This window comes from Pyrgilauda ruficollis, unplaced genomic scaffold (genome assembly GCF_017590135.1).
Source record: "Pyrgilauda ruficollis isolate IOZ18807 unplaced genomic scaffold, ASM1759013v1 scaffold25, whole genome shotgun sequence".
Classification (NCBI taxonomy): Eukaryota; Metazoa; Chordata; class Aves; order Passeriformes; family Passeridae; genus Pyrgilauda; species Pyrgilauda ruficollis.
The window spans coordinates 15,362,086-15,382,678 of record NW_024523822.1 but is presented as its reverse complement, the minus strand read 5'-3'; the positions used below and the strand labels follow the sequence as shown (position 1 = coordinate 15,382,678).

General features: G+C 40.3%; 1 protein-coding gene across 1 annotated transcript in view; it reads left to right on the top strand.

Moving 5' to 3' along the window:
- EIF3H (eukaryotic translation initiation factor 3 subunit H) overlaps window positions 1-20,593 on the top strand; it is an 87,528-nt gene that overhangs the window by 18,469 nt on the left and 48,466 nt on the right. The window lies entirely within an intron of this gene.

Below are 20,593 nucleotides of genomic sequence, written 5' to 3'. Positions count from 1 at the left end.
TATAAAGGCCTTTTTTCCCTCACAGTGAGCAGAAGCTTGTATGTACTCAGATTTTTTACTGTGGTTGAGGTGTCAGTAGGTTAATTGGAGTGCTGTGCTGAATATCCAACTTAAAGTCTGTATAAGGGAAGTTATAGGGAATGAATACTGTATGATATGGACATTTATTTTAGGATGAGACTCCACACAGGAAGTTACATTAGTTTCCTGTCTGTAATTCATAGTCACTTTAAAGCTTTTTATGGAAATGGCTGTGTGTACTTGTGTGCATACATACACATCTGGATGTAGCTCGGCACATAGATTGCCTCTCTGTGGGTTTAATTGTATGTGTTAAGTACTCATTGGAAACCTGGAGAGCAGAGCTTTGTAAGTTTTGACAGGCTTTGGCTAACTTGAAGTCTGGGTGATCATTTTGCTTTCTAAGTGAGCTAGAATGTAGCATGGGTGGTTTCAGTTTGTCTTGGTGGTTTTTGCTGGTCCTAGTGATGTTTTGTTAGTCACACTGTAAGTTAGTATGATTGGCTTGGCACAGAATGACATCAGATTTATAAAGCAAACTTAAAAGGCTTACAGTTCTAATCTTGATATTATAAGTATGCATGTGTGTATTTAATGATACTAGTAGAAAAACTTTATTAGGGCATATAGAGTCAGTTTAACTTCAAGAGTAGCTAAAGAGGCAGTATAGTCAAAGTAGTTGCAGTTGCTTCTGTTTTGATAATTCGGGTTGAGCAAGATCACTTAATCTGTAAGTATAAACTGCTTTTTCGTGCTTATAATGAGATTAGGTATTATTGAATTAATATTTTATCTTACAACAAAAGAATCTTGGACTCTGCTTTTATAGCAGCGATAATTTTAAGAATTCTTTCCAACTTGGTAAGGTTTTGTCACTGTTTATTGCTTCCTTTGTGCGATTATACAGTTAGGTCAAAGAAAATAAGAATGCAAAACAAAAAGGAATCTTAATTGTCCTACAATAACACTTGAGTCAGAACTATATTTTACTAATGCCTAAAAAATATTTTAAAGATCTCTTCTGGAGCTCTTCAAATGATTGAAGTAATCTAAATTCTTAATTGGACCCCATGCTTCATTGTTTTTCTGTAGAAAATGGCTGAATTATTTCCATGTAGCTGATAGGAGAGCAAGTATTGAAACGAATTTCTCAATGTCAGAGATGGATTCAGCTCACCATAGGATGGCTCCCATGCTGAGCTCTAAGCCTGTGATCTGGTATGCAGGGTTCAACTCTTCGTGTTTGGAAAAAACTTCCTTCCAGGAAAGAGGTTTTTTGGTACAAGTCTTTCCTTTTTTAGGGCAATAATCCTGACATTATGTAAGGTCCAAAGGCAAAGCTTCCCTCACCTGGACCCCTTAGCTTTTCAGCTTTCTGTTCCCATGCTGTGGGCACAGAAAGCAGAGCAAACTGGCCAGAGTGGGAAGTGAGCCTGTGGCAGTAAGGCTGATGGTACCTCTGGCAGTGGTGGGGAATCTGCAGCCAGGCTGGGGAGCTTGGCTGTGCTAAACCCTGTAAGCTAATTCAGGAGAATTTCCCATTAGTTTCCATCTTCCCTAGCCTGTACTAGAGATGTTACCTCTGTATTCTTCTCAGTGAAATACAGTTAAATAGACTGAACCACTTAGGAAATGCAAAGTGCTTGTGTTCATTCTGCATTCCCTGTAGTAGGGGTCTGTTGAGCTCTTTAATTTACGTAGTAGAGCCTAGAGAAGATGAAAACCTAAACAAAATGGCTGTTGAAGTTGCTAGCTTGAGCCTTTGGGTTTTTTAGGCTCCTCAGAGTTGTCTTCTGTCTTGCCAATGTGAAAAACAATGTTTTATAAATGCCCCCTGTTTGTTTTCCCTGAAGCTGTGTTTCCCTATGCAAGCATCCTGCCAGATTTTCAAAAGATTCTTTTTCTTCTAGATGCAGATAATTCATGTAGAGAAATCTCTTGTTATGTGCCAGAATATTAAAATTCAGGATGCTAAAAACCAAAGAAAACAAGACGCCTCCTTCCCCCTATGACTTGTGTGTTACTTCAGTGCCCTACCTGGCTTTATATATTTGCACAAATTCAGGCCCACAGATATGGAGGGAAAATACAAAGGTCTTGGCACTTCAGCACTGGTATCACACAGAATAATACTTAATGTAGTGCTCTTTTGTCAGGATGATGTTGCATCATCTTCTGCCTTAGTGTAGGCCTTAGTGGTCTCGAGGTGATTGTTGTTAAGAGAATTTGAGCTTTTGTACAGGAGGGTGACATTTAAGCAAATAAACTGTTGGGTAATTGGCAAGACACGTTTACGTGAATGCTTTCCTCTTTTAAGCTGTGCAAACCTAATACAAAACACATTTTTGAGGGTGCTAAGAAAATATCCTTAAATTGAACTTGAAATAGGTATGCATGACATTTAAGAATCAGTTTGATAAAGATGTATTTAAACTTGCTTACAACAACCATTTCTTCAGATATGCTTAGTTATGCTTTTGTTATGGTGCCATTTTGTCTCTTGCTTCTAATAATATTATCTGAGATAATATCAAATTTTGACTATTTGCTGTTACAGAATTCCTTCAGAAATTAATTTTTTTAAAAAAACCCTTATCTGAACTTGTTCTTTTAGTGCAAGAACATTTTTTTAATGCCATTTGAATTGGACTATTTCTGAAACTACAGAAAGCAGGGAGAGGTTTTTTAGATTCAGGTAATTCTTATTTCAAATGTGGGCGGGCTGTCCACTGCGTATGAATCCGCAGGTGTTTTTCATCATAGAAAGTTTCTCCTGAAGTGTTGTCTTCCTATGATTCTTTTTACAAAGTGCAATTTTTTTGGTAAGATTTCCTGTCAGGGAAGTCTTAAACACTTAGGCTGGTCTGCTACAGCATGAGATTTTTAGTGGGGGTGAGAGGGTTCAACCCAGCTCTCTGTTAGAAATCTGTAGGTGAAGTTTAGTTGAAGATATGTGAGCTAATAGAGGAAAATTGCAGAATTGTTGTTGAGTCCTCAGCAAAAGATGCTTCAGTGTGAATGTTCAATATTTTAGGGCTGCACTTTGGGCTTTTGGTTAGGCATTTACTTTTCACATAACTGTGTTTCCTTTTTGCTGGTGCACTTAAATCCTCATAGGCTTTGACTTTATTTTTCAAAGCACTGATCTTAAATTTCATAAAGATACTTTCAGTGATTTACACATACAACCCCTATTCCTGTGCCCCGTCTCCCCTTCCCCACATCCTCCACCCCACAGATTCAGCTCTAGTTTAGGGAAGATCAGATTTCGGCTGTAAGGATTTTGGCTTAGGACTTCTGTGAAAAGTTGTAGTATTCCAGCTTGTCTTACTGAGTGTAGTTTTCTGAGAAGTGCTTTCACTTTAGGGCACTTCCAAACCTTTGTCTGAGCATAGTTTTGCTGTTTTTCAGTTAAGGTTTACTAAAAACCTTATTTTCTCTATGTTCTTCCTAATGAATAGATGTACTTTTCATGTCTGTATATTTCTAAGCAAATGTTAAGTTCAATCCCCTTGCACTTTATTGACTTGATCTTCGGTCCTTTTCACTGAGTAGCTTTTCTCCCAATTTAAAGGAAATTCATATTCTCTTCTTAGAAATACAACAGTTGAAATGAAGCATACCTCTTGTCACTCATTACAGATGTTGTGAGACATTGTTTTGAAACAGATTTATTTCAGTCCCCTGTATTTTAGTAACTTAGTTACAAAGCTGAGCTAATAAACTGAGTCCTGTAGTAAATATGCCAATCGGAACTTTGAGACAGTTATATAATTATACATCAAAATAAGTTCTATGTGGTTGTAACTTTTTCTTCTTTTTATTAGATTCCCTCTGAAATGCTCCAGAAGGAAAGCTGATGCCTTCTCCCCCTATCCCCCAACATGGTTTTTACTTTGTTACTTAAGAAGATTAATTTTGGTTTTCAGGTTAGAAGTTAGCTGGATGATTAAAGATTCAATTACCTGTGGTTTTCTGTGCTTTAGGTTGTATTTAGTTGTGTAATCATTCAGTAACAACTAGGAGTAACAGAGTGCAACATTTCCACAACCCCCATTTTTTTAGCCTCAAATAGGTGCAGTTTCATGAGACAAAAGCTCATGAATAGTGCTTATTCAGGGTTTTACTTGGCCAGGGGCTGCAGCAGTTTGAGCTGCTGAACCTTACCTGCTCCGTTCACTCACCTGTGACATGTGGCCCTTGCAGAGGCAGAGGGCTTCAGGTAGAAGAATCACAGAATTATCAGGGATGGAAGAAAAGAGGATTATCAAGTCCAGCTGTTACCCAGTACTGTCACTGTAACCCCTGAACCACATCACCCAGGACCAGATCCAGATACCTCTTCAACACATCCAGGGCTCGTGAATCTGCCACCTCCCTGGGCAACCTATTCCAGTGCCTGACTACCCTAACACTGGGAAAAAGAATTCTAATACTGAATCTGCATCTCCCCTGTCTCAGTTTAAGGCCATTTCCTCTGGTCTTCACTGCAGGCACAGCAGAATAGACTGGCCCCCACCTCACTACACCCTTCTTTCAGATGGTTGTAGAGAGCAATGAGGTCCCTCTTGAGCCTCCTCTACTCAAGACTGAACAAACACAGCTCCATCAGCTGTTCCGTTAATATTTTCTAGACCTTTCATAAGCCTTGTTGCAATAGGGTCCAAATGGACTCTGTGAGGGTTGGTTTATTTTGCTAGTATTGCTGTAGAAGTCCTGGTGTCATTAAATCACTGCTCTCCACCAGCAGTGTTGGTTCATCTGCTTTCTCTAAAGGCTTCTGTCCAGGTTAGATTTAGTCAGTTTTTCTAGTTTTATTCCCACTTTAAATCAAAGGTTTTATCATTGTATTTATCATTTTGTATGTCTCTTGTATTGTGTGGCAGACCTTGAACATGCAGTGACTGTAACAATGTTCTGAATAGGCAGATACAATTTTAGCTGTTTTTTTCTTCTCTTTTTTTTTTTTTTTGTTTGTATAGGTTTATTCTCTTTAGATATAACAGTTGTAGCTCATATCTGTTGTTGTTTACTTTAAGAAAATGGAATGTTTATGAAATGAAGAAATCAGGTTATATGACATTTGAGTTTTATTTCATTAAGGACAGGAACATATAACCCAAAAGCTCCTTAATCACAGCCTTGGTTCCGGTTCCAGTTGTAGTCCGTTTATGTAAATTCCTCATCTGTGTTTTTTGTAAGGCTTGTAATTTAGGAAGGAAGCCATGCTGTGTAAATGTTGACTTTTCAATTACTGAGTGCTCGTGAAAGCCCGTCAGTTTTGTCCATGCATTTATGAAGTTACACTTCATTCTCTATGCAAAAAAAGGAATAGAATTTTAAGCTTTTTTGTTTGTTTTTGTTTCTTTCTTTATCATTTGGTTATAATGAATGTGTGAAATAGTCCATAGGCTCAATAAGGTTTAATTTATATAAGGAATTCAGATTATTATGACAAAGGGTGGATGGTCAGTTGTTAAATACTCAAAATAATGTAATCTGATCTTTGATATTTTTTTTGTGGTTTGCCAGAACTGATATTGCAGTATAATAATGGACAAAATTAATTGTCATCTAATAAGATGTATCACATATTCAAGGTTCTTTAATAAAACTGCTAATCACACCTGAATTATTTTGTACTTTACTTGTCCCTAGTGAAATCCCTTGATTTGTTTCCTGAAAGGAAGCTAATATTGACATGGTTTGTGTAATTGTGATGGTTCAGTGGAGTAGCAGGCATGCAGCCTGTTAAATGTTTTGCCCGAGTTTTCATACTGTGCAGACTTACCTGTAATGACTGGAGGTTTTTGTCTTCAATGGGTAAGAAAGAAGAAATCCCACTAAAAGGCTGCTTTACCGGGTGCGGGCTGAAGCGTGCCTTGGGTGTGTGATGCGTGTACCTGTCTCTGTCAGCGGCGGCAGTGTATGCCGGGGGATGGTTTTGTGATCACAAGTGCTAGGAAGCAGTGCTTTTACTTGTCGTGCCCCAGGCAAGTGAATTGTCCGGGTGTCCCCCCCGGGTGTCCCGTGGCCCCTCGTGTCCCCCCCGCCCCGTGGCCGTGTGTCGTCCCCCATCCCGTGGTCGTGTTCCCACCCCCCCCACCCCGTGGCCGTGTGTCCCCGCCCGTGGCCGTGGCCGTGTGTCCCCGCCCGTGGCCGTGGCCGTGTGTCCCCCCCGTGGCCGTGTGTCCCCCCCGTGGCCGTGGCCGTGTGTCCCCCCTGAGGCGCGGAGCCGCCGTCAGAGGGCGCCCGTGGCCAGCGCACGGCCCAGCCCGCGCCGCCCTCCCGGCCGGGTGTCCCGGGCGTGCGGCAGCGCAGGGGTACGCGGTGCCTTCATCTGATACGGTGCCTGTAATCTTTTACGCAAACGAACTCAGAAAATATGTTAGAAAGTGCATTGACTATCCTAACTCAGCGTTTTTTCGGTTCTTAAATCATCCTAAATGTGCTGTGTGCTCTAAGGCTCAGTGCAGATGGGGAGAATTTGATTCAGACTTCCGTGTGTGTATCCTAAAAGCAGGACGGGAGCTTGCTGGTTCTGCGGGTTTGATTCTTTGATTCCCAATTCTACCACGCGTAACTAAGAAAGAGGAGGCAGCAATTGTGATGGAACTCCTGGGCTTATCTAAAGGGATTTACACTACTGGACCGTGCAGACTTAAAAATTGCATATCAACTATTCCTCTTCTGACAGTATTGCAAAACTGCCTGAAATGTTTTGTTTACTGTTTTTCTGGATTTTCGAGTTGATTTTTACTGTAGGGACAATACTTTAAAGTGGTGGGTTGATCCTTTCGTTCAACATCTAATTTTATATCAAAAAAGAGAAATAATTTTGCTCTTTAAAGTACCATGCATATTAAAGTTTTATTTAAATCAGTTTCCATTGAAATTTTGCTGCAAAATAAGTGCAATTTGATTTAAAATGCAAAATGTTCTACTAGCCCTTAGATTTTTTATAAAGAAAACATATTTAATGGCATTTTTCCTTGAGCTATTTTAAACAGAAAAACCTAGCCTAAATTCTGTTGTCTTGATTTTTTTTTCTCCGTAATTTGCAATTGCAGGGATATTATTATCATACTTAATAAACTCCCATGCTGTACTTTACTGAAAATTGTGTTTAAGAATATTCACTTACTTAGCCTGAAAATGAAATTAGAAAAGCATCTGTTGTAAGAGATAGGTAGTTAGATGTATATAACTTTTTAGCAGCATTAAAATGAGCTGGGAGATTGTATCCAACTCAGCTATGCATTTAAGCATTTCATTGTATGGAACATTTCATCTTGAAGCCAGGAGCTTTTACTTCATAGCTTGTGTTCTATCTTAGCTGTATTCTTTATTTTTAATCGCAATATACGATAATTTAGTTTGTTATATGGATATTTCATATAATTTTGTAAGACTTGCAGAAACTCATTAATTTTTGTATGGTCAGCAATATGAAAGCCCAGTTTCTTTTACCTTCAGTTTTGGTAAAATATTACAAATGAGCTATTCTGAATTTAATTTTTTTTGGTGCTAAATATAATCAGCTCAGCATTGACTAAAGACATAAAACAGCACAGAAACAGATAACCAATTAAATAATGAAAGTGTATGTGTGTATATGTATCTATATATATACACACATACTTAATATCTGCTCTTGTGTCTGTCTCTGTGTTTGGAGGAACTAAAGCTTCATCCAGAAGAAAGGGCAATGTTGTGAAGACAATATTGTCAGTTCTGCTAAAAACTTTCATCTTCTTCATCCTTGATGATTATTTCTTGGTCTTGGACAATGTGGTACAGGAGTGGCCGTTTCAGTAGGACTGCCTGGATCTCACTCTCTGTGCTTTTTGCATGTCCTTTCTTAAGGGACCAATTGTTTGTGGCCCTTGTGGTTCCCCTCAGCCTTGGCCGTACATTTGGACTCTGCACTCATCTGTTCTTTTCCCAGTGGGACTGGACCAAGAGGAAGAGAGAGTTCTTTCAACACCTTCTTATTACCTCTTTCCATTCCCCCTCCTTTCCTTTTTTGCTAATGCAAGTATTTAGCCATTTCCTTTCCCAAAGAAAGCTGTAATAAACTTGAGGGAGCTGAAGGAAAGCACAGCAAAATGAGCAGATCCCCTGGTTTTTTTTTTCTGAGCTAAAATTAAGGAAATGCCTATAGTTCTATTGAAAAGCAGTTCAAATCAATACATCTGTGTGAGAGGTAATAGAAACTGATTGAAAGAAATAGTAGCAGTAAATTATGAAAAATAATTTTAATTCTTATTTTTTGTTCAGTAATGTTTTATGGACTTATCAACTGCATAATGTGAACAAATTATGTAGCATTATTCTCTAAGAAAATGTTCCATACTCAAGGTACAGTACACATGAATCCTAAGTTACACCTCTTCTATTCATAGTGTTGACATTTATTTTTTTGATGGAAGGGCAGAGACAAGAAGCTGGCCCAAGGTTCAGGACTGAATTTGAAATTAAATAGTTGAGGAACAGACTCAAAATCCGTTCTCCTGGCAGGAAACCCACTACAGCAGTGGAGTTAAAAAGATATAAGAATTTTTTTTCATAAAAAAGTATAGAATTTTAAAGGGGTTCTAAAAATACTAGTCTTTTATAGAAAAGAAAAAAAATCCTTAGTAGAGTTTATGTTTGTATCTTTATTTTAGCATTAGTTATTTATGATTAATATGTATTGTGAAATCCAGTGGTGCAGTCAAAAATATATGGAGAAACTGAGAAAGCTCAAACTGAGCAAATCTTGCTTATCTTTGTAGTTTGAAGGTAATGCAGTGTATAGAATCCTAATATCAGTAAAATTTAAGAAAGTAAAAACAGCTTTAAAGCTCTAGTGAGGATGAGCAGGGTGTGCATAGTTGCACATGTAACAGTGGATAGTAACTTAAATTTATATAATTCCTTATTGACTGCATTCACAAAATGTTTTTATTGCAGATAAGGCTCTCACCCATCTGACTGAAGAAATTCACTCTGTTTTGGTTTGTGGTGTGTCAGTCGATAAGTTGTAGCAGTAGTATGTAGCTTGTAGTATGCAGCTTGTCTTTTGTTTCACTGTGCTGAATACACAGTTTGATTTCTTTTATTGGATTACATGCTTCAGTACAGCGTAAATTCATGCAGTAGAAAACTATACATGAAAATAGGTTGTTTACGGTAAAATACGTGTTTTTTGTAAGTTTAGTGTGATAAATCTTCTACATATTTATAGCAAACATGCAGACATGTGGAGTTCTAGTCAGAAATAAAAATGGAAAGATTTCTTAAAACTTTTTTAGAAAACAAGTCAGGCATATGCTTTGTGTGATATAGGTCATAAGGGACATCTGCTAAGGATAATTTTCTAACACTTGCTAACAATCCTAATATAATATGGCCTATTCATCAGTTATATTGTTCCTGACTTGGCTAGCATGGATTTTAGTGATTCCCGATGTGCATTTAGCCTCTCTTAATTGCTAGTTTCTTGCTGTTCTATCTTATTGTTTTGTAGGACAATGCATAAGCGGGCACAGAATAATCAAAATGGTTTCCCTGGCCATATTAGGCACCTAACAAGAGATGTGTTTGCTGTGCAATGTGTGCGTGTTTTTGCAAGTAGAAGTCTCGTTGAAACAAAATAAATCTTACCGGGGAAATAATTCAAGAATTTGAGCATGCTGTTCAGTGTCTGTGTGTGTGTGTATATATATATATACATATATATATATATATATTTATATAAAACCTGATCTGTGTGGGGTGTGTTGCAGATTTTGTAGTGTTCTTTTATGCAGCAGAGAAGTCAGAGGGCTAAAGGAGGAACTGCAGACTCAACATCATGATTTTGAAGTTCTCGATAAACTGTTAAATTGTGCCAGTTTTGTGTCTTTGGTTGAGAAACAAAAGCTTCTTTAGAGATATTTGCAGTAGAGCTGAGATCTAATCTTTTAGGTTTTAATCAACTCAGAATTTCACTTAGCTGCAAGGCATTTGACTCCCAAAGAGGTGCATGTAATGTTCTTGCAGCTTGCACACGTGAAGCAAATAGCGCTGGGCTTCATTGTTTGAGGGGAGAGATGTTGTGGTGGGGGTTAGGTTTTGATATTAGTGAAACAGGAAAACTGACCAGGTAAAGTTTGGAAAAACTACTCAAAGGGGTGTTTGCAATTTGACTTTCACATGTAGGTGGAAATAGTTTTTTTCCCTTTTCCTATTTTTTTTTCTTTTCCTTTTTACCAATTTGTATTGCTCCATTGTTCCATGCTGTGCTCTTACCTACAGATAGAATAATAGCTGTTTAATGTTTTAGTAGAATTGTTATAATAATTAAGTGTTTTATCTTGATCTGTTTTCTGCTACTCTGTAGTAGTGAAAGAAAAAAAAGCTAGAAGTTGTAGCTTTTGCAGCAATTTGGGGGAAGCTTTCTTTATAACTTACTCTCAGTGTTGAGTCTTGTTTAAAATTGTTATCCCTCTGATCAGTTTTGGGAAGAACAAAACAATTTTATTTTTAGATTTGTTGCTCTCATTTTACTCAGTTGTTTTAGCCAGGCACCGTAGATGATCTGTAAAATCCTGCATAGCTGCAAAACATGAAAATTGTTGTTGGTGCTTTGTTGTTTTGGGGTTTTTTTTTCCAATTCTTTTAGTGATTTTTACTTCTGTTCTAACAAAACGTGTTTAGGAAGAGTGGTTTGGACTACTGAAGCAGTGCCAATGATGGAGAATAAATCAGCCTGGGACCGTGAAGTCAGTTGTTGAGTATAGTTAAAAGACCATAGTCTACACAAATGTTGATTTCATTCAGAGTTTAAATCTGTATCTCTCTGGCTTAATTGAAGTATTTTACGGGATTTAATAGTTGTTGTCCACATTGAATAGTTGAAAATTTCTTTAATCTGTGCACAGTTGATTTAAACAGTTTGGCAAAAAGTGTGTGTAAACTACTTTGCTTAGAGTATATGTACAGTTTAAGCAGAGAACTGCTGATTTTCTGTAACTGTAGCCTGGGAGAAATGAACAAGGAGAGACTGAGAAGGGAACTGAAGACGCTGTTGTAAGGATTCAGTTTGGACACTGGGTGCCACTCCTGGTACACACTGAGCCTGAAAGACTTTCTCACACAGTGGAACAGCAGGCACTTGTAAAAATGGAGGTCTTTGTATACTCAGGAAATTCTGAAGGTCTTCCTCTCCTGAGCTTAGTGGTTCTTGTAGCTGAGAAACATTGTCCTCACTCCTCCAAGGGGTAACTAAAGATACAAGGGCAGGATTTTTTTTTTTCAGTTCTACTGAGAATGATTTTCTAGACTTGATATGTTGCTGTCTAGTTCCATACTTCCCATCATATGTAACAGAAACAAGAGTGCAACACCAGCTGTTCAGGAACTAGACCAAATATGACAATTCTCCTCAGAAATAGAAAAAATAATTGCAAAACCAAAAAGGTGTTAATGAAATGTCTGCCTGCAAGCATATATATATATATGTCTATATTTATTTATTTATGTATTTTTTATATATAGTTTCATTCTGCCATGTGCTTTCTTTTTAGATAATTTCAGTGTCAAATTCTTTTGGTGACATGTTACTGATGGAAGACTAGAGGAAAGGACAGTTGAGGATGGGTTTAGGATTGGTCAGTTTACTGGACTTGGAGGCAGTGATGGTTTCCAATAGGCACCAAGTGTTGAAGATATGAGGAATGCTGAGGAGATGGAATAAGGAGTGGGAGTAAGAAATGTTTAGATGTAAATTGGAATGAGGTTAGTGCTTCCACCCTGAAAGCTGTGTAGCTCTCAAACTAGGAAGCGTGACCTGATTTATGCTTTACTGTGCTCATGCCCAGAGGCGTCAGCTGGCTCTGGGTGTCCTGAACATTATACAAACACATACTTGCTCAAACATTTTAGAAACAGCACAGGAGTTTAGGTGTCCAGTTCTTAATGGCTTTCAGTGGAATATTGTTGGCATCTCTACCTGGCTAATTTGGAAACTGAAATTTCAGTTATAAGCGAAAGGCAAGTGGGAGTTTGTAAGGCAAAATACCATAGCATTTTAGGAAGATTAGACCCCTAAACCTTATTTCCATGCAAAAATTTTGTCTCTTTTGTTTGAAAAGAAATTGAAATAGTGGGTCAGAAAATAACATGTGCTTGGAGAGGAAGCAAGACGCTACTTGAAATGATGAATGACAGGGTGAGGGATGAGGAAGCGCCTTGTAAAATTCTACTTTGATGCAATGGTGTAGAATTAAAAACAAAACTTCCCTCTATCCTCAAATGTAGAAATTTGAGCTCTTGGTTTTACTTTTTAAAATGACATTTGAAAAAGGTTCCTGCTATTCACGGTGTTCCATTGTATGATACTTGACCACATCTCCTAGGCATTTTTCTTGTAATGATGTTTCAAGTGAAAAATTAATTGATGTATTCGGATACATAATGCACAAAGTTAAATGAAGAATAAATGTCAAATCAGCTTTTTTTTCTCTTTGTCTGCTTGCTGTCAGGGCTTACATCAATTTTAAAGGTAATGACTTCCATAAGTAGTTAAAAATTTTGACTGTGTTTTTATGTGAAACTTTCAGATTAAATCTCTTAAAGTTGACATTAAATTTTTAAATTTTTTGGACTTTTTTGGATAAACATATTAGCCCACAGAAAACTATGGCAAACATGAGTCATTTGGTATTCCTCTGTAATTAGCTACGCTTTATGTAGATGGTGAATAATACAAAGACGCACTGGTTTCTGTGGTTTTGCCAACTGTGGCGAAATGCCTGATTTTAAAAACAGTATTTTTAAACTTTTTTTTTTTTTAATATTAGACCTTCTTATCAAAAGGCACCAGATATATGAACAGAGCCAGAAATGAAAGAACTGGCGCAAACCTTTTGCTGACACCTGGAAATCTATTAAATGGGACACTTGAAATAATGACTATGGCATACGATAAGCTAGAGCCACCTGGGTTTTATTGGGCTACTGGATACTTTGATCACAACTTTATTTAAAGCGGTGTCTGTTTACAACATCAATATTCCTTGTCATCACTGTGATTTAGATTTCAATCTGACACAATACAAAGAGGAATTGCAAAAATCAAGACAGTACTCAAATGGGAAACTGGTATGGGAGAGATGCTAGTTCAATGTGTCAACCTGGGAACAAAAGCACCTGTTTAAACAAGACCTGTAATCTGAAAGAGCAGTAGATGACTTTCAGTAGATGTGGGACACATCATGCCGTGGAGAGAGTGGTAATAACTCAGGCTTGCTGGCAGCAGACAGAGGAGTTCACATGGAATGGGACTGTCATCCTCTTGGATGGAGGGATCAGGGTAGACGTCACTAAGGCCATGTGTGTGTTGGTTTGGTGCAGCTGTGTCCCTTAGGAGCTGGTGTCACAGGGAGGCATGGCTGTAGGCCTGGTGCACAGCTCTGCAATGTACTCCTGGTCCAGGCCTGCGTTCCCTGCACAGCCCTTTGCACAACACAGACATGCTCCTTAAGATTTCCCTTTGCTTTCTCTTCTTGCATTTAAATGGCACTTTAACATGGAAAAAGGAGCACTTGGGTCCAGCCTCTGATCCTGCTCATGCTTGCTAATACATCTTAACTGGAATAGGGGAAAGATCTGTTTTTATTCTTTCTGATGATAAAATTTTGGTACAGTTCTGCAGCTATGAAATAAAGCCATCACTATATACAAGTTGTGGAGGTTATAACTCTTTGAGACTTAGCTGATTGGCAGAGGTAGGAGAGCTACCTATGTTTGGTGGCATCTGGGTGTTGGTTTGGTCATGGATACTTGAGCATATTATTGAGCCTCGAACGACACTGCTTTTCTTCCCCAGTTATCTGCTGCTGAAAATTCCTTCTCCCCTGCCTTCCCCCCTTTTTTACTGTTGCAGCTGTGTAACAGCTAGTGTTTTATAGTAATGGTGACAGTAGTTTTTAATTGGGATTGATTCTGTTGTGTGCTTTTGCTTTCTTCAGTGTAGGGAAGGTGAAGGGACATTTGATTAAATCTCTCTAAAGAAAAATTGCCCAAGATTTTTTCCTGTGTCCCAAGTGGTTGCAAGAAGCAGCGGGTTCAACTTGTATAAAGGGTGAGTCATGAGGAGAAACACCATAAGAGTAGTGGTACGGTAGGGCACGTTGAGTGGAAGTCTGGGGAGGTCGTGAAGGATACGTTAGCCAGATGTTTGCTACAAACAGTGCCTAATGGGAGGAAACGGCTATCAGATGACTTTTAGCTCTGTCCCTATGATTTTGATATCCTATTTATCCTGAATTTGAGAGACTTTTAAATTACTGAAACTGATGCATTTCAACTACTGTAATTTGATCAACTAGTTAAGTAATATTTTCCATACACTCTCCTGTATTTGGAAGTCTACATTTGTGCAGGGGCTGATGTGGAGGTGGTTTGATTTAATTGGAAATATGTACAGTTATGAAATGGAAACCCAACCTTTGCATGAAAACATCTCAACTGACGTAGTTTAAGCATGTCAGAACAGTATGAAGAAGAAATAATATTTTACTTTTAATTATTTGTCATTTTATTCAGTTGTATATGTTGCAGGTTTTTCCTTTTTAACATAAAGGAAAGTAGTTGATGTGAACATGGTAAACATGGAGTAATGCCCAAATGTCTTTTAAGATCGGCTACTCTATAAAATAAGAACAGGTAATTTTAGTAGGAAATAGGGCACATTTGGGAGAAATAGGGCAAATCCTGCCCATTTTTAAATGTCTGATTTTGATGGTTTTCCTTTTTTCTCTTTTCAGATTGCATACAAAAGTTGAAGCTTCCATATTTATTTATTTATTTATTTATTTATTGGGAAATCTGTTTGTTTCTTGATATTTTTAGCAATTGTAATGTTAATTGTAATGTTAATTAATGAATATTAACATTCAATAAATATGTGCAAGTAACTGTTTCATTAGTCCACATTTTCACTTTCAGAACAACTGTTTAATAATTAAGCTAAAATTTTTCATAACTTTTACCACTGACTGTTTTGCATTCAAGGAAGTGCTACAATCTTAGTTGAAATGGCAGCAGGTCTGTGTTTTCAGACGCATGTACTCTCTCTGTAACCTTCCTACTTATTTCACTTTTCCTTGCTTCATATGTTCTCATCCTTGTGCCACTATGCTTTTACTCCCTTTCAAAGCTTAAGTGAGCCTCTAAACACGTGTCCACGGGAGATGCTGGACTGCCTTGCTGGACTGAGGTCCCGTCACTCCTGCTGGTGCCCAGCCGTGCGTACCTGGTGCTGCTGCGCGCCCCGGGCTGGGGCCCTGCTCGCGCGCTTCTCGCCAGCCGCAGCTCCAGCCAGATCTGCAGCCAAGCCCTTGCTTGTACAGGTGTGAGCTGGGAAGTGCCATTTAAATGGGGACAGATGTCACTGCCTGGGGTTATCTGGACCTAGCCTGTGTGTTTGAGAGACTTTCAGTTCTCTCCTGTCAGTGGGTTTATTTCTGTCTGGATCAGGTCTCAAATGCGGTGCTCTTCTTAAGCTTAAAAAGGTATTGGTGAAAAAAAGCAAATGTTAGTGGTCAATTTTTATATTCAAGTGTCAAAGCATAGTATTGATGTACATTCCCAGTCTCCATTAACTCATTAAGTTACTTCTACCATACCTGTAATCTTTCAGCCAAATATGTGTGTTTTAAATATGGAAATGCATTGATAAAATTATTTATTCATTGTAAATTTGTATTAAAATAGTCATTGTCACTTCTAAGAGCACATTTTTGGATAGGCCGTTTTTAGGAAAAGTGTTGCTGATGTTCTGGGCCTTCAGCTCAAGTAGACTTTTTTGGTTTTATTTCCTAGTGACATATTAGAGATCTTTGGCTCAGGTAAAGGCCTATCTCTGTGTTTTTGAAGATTACAGCTAACAGTTATAGTTACTGTTACTGCAGCTCTCCAGGTCACAGGTTGCTAGAAGTGCCTGATTCCTCTCTCTGAGGCTGGAGCCAACAGTTACTTTGCAGAAGATGTGCTGTGGTTTAAGGGCTGTGTCACCAGGTGAAGGAGCTACAGGAGGAAGTGAATAGGCTACACAGTATTTCAGCAAAGGAGCAAGAGGTTGACCAGTTCTTTTCAGTCACACCACAGTCTCATGACTCTGGGGAGTCTTAAACCTCCATTGTAGAGGAAAAGCAGGTAGATTCAGAACCCTACAGGGTAATTAGTCAAAGGACTGTTAGTCAAGGGTCTGTTCAGGATGATGGCTGGAAGCAGGTCACTGTACATAGCAGGAGGAGGGTTCCTCCTTGGAATTTGACAAGTAGGACTGGCACCTTCTGCAAAGGTGTGAAGCTCTGAAACTAGAAAGCCAGACAACTGATGAGGTGAGTGAAGGTCTTTCTGGGATAGTGGGGCCTCCTAAAGCAGCGCCACCTCTACCCTGTATCACGACCTCCTCTATTAACAGAAGAAGTGGGGTAGTTGCAATAGGAGACTCCCTTCTAAGGAGTACAAAGGGCCCCGTATGCAGACTGAACCCCACTCACAGAGAAGTCTGCTCTCTCCTAGGGGCTCAGGTAAGGAACATTACTGAAAAACTTTCCAGTCAATAAAGCTCTCTGATTACTATCCCCTTTGGTTGTTCAGGCTGTGGTGACAAAATAACAGAAGTCTGAGGGCAGTCAAAAGAGACTTCAGGGCCTTGGGGCGATTGGTAGAAGGATCAGGTGTGTGGATAGTGATTTCCTTGATCATTCTGGTAACAAGGAATAATATTGGTAGGAATAGGGAGATCCATCAGGTCAGTGTGCGGCTCTGAGGTTGGTGTCAGTGGAAAAATGTTGGGATTTTTGACTGAAGGATGGTATACACAACAGCCAGTCTAACTCCTGACAGGATGCATCTGTCTCATAGGGGAAAAAGAGCTCTAGGACAGGAGCTAATGGGGCTCATTTTTGGAGCTTTAAACTAGCTTGGAAGGGAGAAAGGAACTAACAAGGCTCGCCAGTGATGAGTGATGGGACCATGTGCCAAAACTTGAGGGAGTACTAGTGAATCCCCCAATCTGCTTTGCCAGGTATTGGGTACAATCTACTGCAATGTTTCTATGCTAATATATGCCATGTGAGGAACAAACAAGAGGAGCTTCAGGCTTTGTCCCAGTCCCAGAGATTTGACATTACTGGTATAAGTGAAACCTGGTGGGGTGAGTCCTGTGTCTGGAGTGCCCTGTTGGATGGTTACAGGCTCTTCACGGGGTACAGGCTGGGCAGAAGAGGCTGGGGGTTGTCATTGTATGTAATAGATGTGTTTGAATGTATGGTGCTCACAGTTGGCAATGGCACAATTGAGAGTCTCTGTGGGAGAATCAAGGGGCAAACAAATAATGCAATAATGCAGGTGTCATTGTAGGAGTCTGCTGTAGACCTCCCAGCCAGGACGATGATGCTGATGAATTTATTGTTTGAGGAACTAAAGACACTTCCAAGTCAACTGCCTTTGTCCTTATGGGGGGCTTTAACTTACCAGAAATTAACTGGGAGCATTACACAGCTGGTACAACCTGCACCAGAAGATTACTAAAAAACTTGGATGACAACTTTATGGAGGAGGTCCTAAGGGGGCTGATGGGGAGAGGTTCCCTCCTTGATTTGCTGCTTGTCGACAGAGTGGATCTCATGAGCAAAGTTGAGATTGGTGGCTGTCTTGGCCACATTGACAACAAACTGCTAAAGTTTAAAATCTCTATTGACAGGAAGTGCCAGCAAGACCCCAGCTCTGGACATGAGGAGAGCAGACATCAGCCTGCTCATGGAATTAGTGAATAAAGTCCCCTGGGAAAGTGTTTTTGCAGATGCTGGGGTCCATCACTGCTGGTCACATTTTAAACATCACCTCCTAAGGGCACAGGAGCAGGCAATTCTCAAATGTTGGGAGTCAGGCAGGGGAGGCAGAAGGCCAGCTTGGCTAAGCAGGGATCTTCTCTTGGAAATAAGGTAAAAAAGGAAGGTGCATGCCCACTGGAAGCACTTGAGAGGAATACAGAGATGCTGATTGCTTCCGTAAGGAGAGAATTTGTGTGGCCAAAACTCAGTTGGAGTTGAATCTGGGCAAAGCTGTGGGGCACAATAAAAAGATTTTTTTCAAATCTGTTAGTGGCAAAAGGCAGTGTAGAAATAAAATTGCCCTTTTACAGGATGAGGATGGTCCCCTCACAAACAGGGGCAGACATAAGGCAGAGGTGTTTAATGCATTCTTTGCCTCTTTCTTCAATACAGAGGAGGCTCCAGGGGATGCCCTGAGCTGGGGGACCATGACTGAGAGAATGATTAACTCCTAAGTGACCCTGAAACTGTGCAGGATTTGCTGTTCCAGCTGTATCCTTACAAATTTGTGGTGCCTGGTAGATTCATCCAAGGATCCCCAAGGAGCTGGCTGATGTCATTGCAGAACCTCTCTTGATTTTTGAGCTGCCTTGGGAATCCAGAGAGGTCCCAACTAAATGGAAGCTGGCAAACATTATCCAAGTTTTCAAGAAGGGCAAGAAGGAGGAGCCCAGAAACTACAGCCCTGTCAGTCTCACTTCAGTGCCTGGCAAATAATTTCAAGGAAATTATTATTCTGAGACATATTGAAAACACCAGAAAGACAATGCAGTTGTAGGTCACATCCAGCATGGCTTCATGGGAGGAAAGTCCTGGTATCAAACCTGATTTCCTTTCATGTCAGGCAACTCACCTAGTTGATTAAGGGAAGCCAGTTGTTGTAATCTTTCTGGATTCCAGTAAAGCTTCAGCATTCCTGTCTCTCTCAGGATCCTTCTGGACAAAATCCTTCTGGTCCAGCTCACAGCTGGATAAAGACATCATGGGATGGGTGAGCAGCTGGCTGATGGGTCAGGCACAAAAGGTTACAGTGAATGAGGTGACGTCCGACTGGCAACCTGTCACTCCTGGGGCTCTGCAGGGCTTCATCTTGGGCTCTGTGCTGTTCAACATCTTCTCAAATTACTTGGACACAGGACTGCAAGGGACACTGAGCAAGTTTGCAGATGATACAAAACTGGGAGGAGCTGTTGACTCCCTCAGAGGCAGGGAGGTCCTGCAGAGAGACCTTGACAAATTAGAGGACTGGGCAATCCCAAACAATATGAAGTTCAGTAAGGGAAAGTGTCAGATTCTGCACCAGGGATGGGGCATCCATGAATGTATGGAAGGACTGGGGAATAAGAGGCTGGAAAACTGCGCTGTGGAAAGGGACCTGGGGGTCCTGGTTGATGGGAAGGTGAACATGAGCCAGCAGTGCCCTGGCAGCCAGGAGAGCCAACCCTGTCCTGGGGGTCATCAGGGACAGCATCACCAACTGGGCAAGGGAGGGGATTGTCCTGCTCTGCTCTGCACTGGGGTGGCCTCAAGTCCTGTGTGCAGTTTTGGGTGCCACAATATTAGAAAGATATTCTCTGTTAGAGAGTGTTGTGGTTCATTTGGAGGAGGGGCACCCCGGGGTGTCCCCAGAGGGCCCCCTAGGCTGTGAGTTGGCTGGCAGCGGCGGGCAGGCAAGGAGACTCCACACGGCTTCTGAGGGTGCTGATCAGATGAGAGTTTATTGGGGGTCCTATCCCCAGGAACAGCATGGTTACTGAAGGAAAAGGGGGGAAGGAGGGGGAGCCTGGGGGAGGGAAGGGGCAAGAGAGGGGAAAAGGCTAAGAGCGGAAGGGCTAAGAGAGCGACTGACTTCACTAGCACAGCTTAAGAGGGAGATTGAAGTGGGCGCGGAATCGCGCTTGGGCCAATGGCATGACAGATACAGGATGGTTCAGGGCAGGACCACAGGCTTAGAATATACCGTACATTTCGGAGGGGTGAGACAGAGCATACCATTTCAATAAAATGCAATACGACAAGAGAGCATCCAAAGGAGAGCAAAGAAAGTGTTGACGGGTCTTGAGGGGAAGCTATATGAGGAGTGGATGAGGTCACTTGGCCTGGAGGAGACTGAAAGACCTCTTCAGTCCACAAGTTCCTCGTGAGGTGAGGAGGGCCAGACACTGATCTCTTCTCTGTGGCAACCAGTGACTGGACCTGAGAGGACAGCCTGAAGTTGTGTCAGGGGAGACTTAGTTGGGTATCAGGAAAAAAGATGTTCACCCGGAGGGTGTTGGGGCACCGGAACAGGCTCCCCAGGAAGTGGTGACATCACTGACAGAGTTTGAGAAGTGTTTGAACAATACTCTGAGGCACATGGTGGGGCTCTTGGTGATGTGCTGTGCAGGGCTAGGAGTTGGACTGGATGATCCTTGTGGGTCCCTTCCTACTCAGCTTATTCTGTAAAGTGGTAAAATAATAACCTTCCAGTATCATCAGAGATTACTGTCATATCTTGCTTAACACAAGGTCACCATTCTCATTTTATCAAGTTGTGGCTAAAAGTGATAAAATAATTGTAGACATGGATGAATTACTAGAAGTTTCATAAAATTTATTTACTAATGCTAAATACATTTTTTCATATATATACATTCAAACTCTTACAACTTAAGACCACCAACCCCCTGCTTTTTTATGTAGGTAAAGAATGAATATAG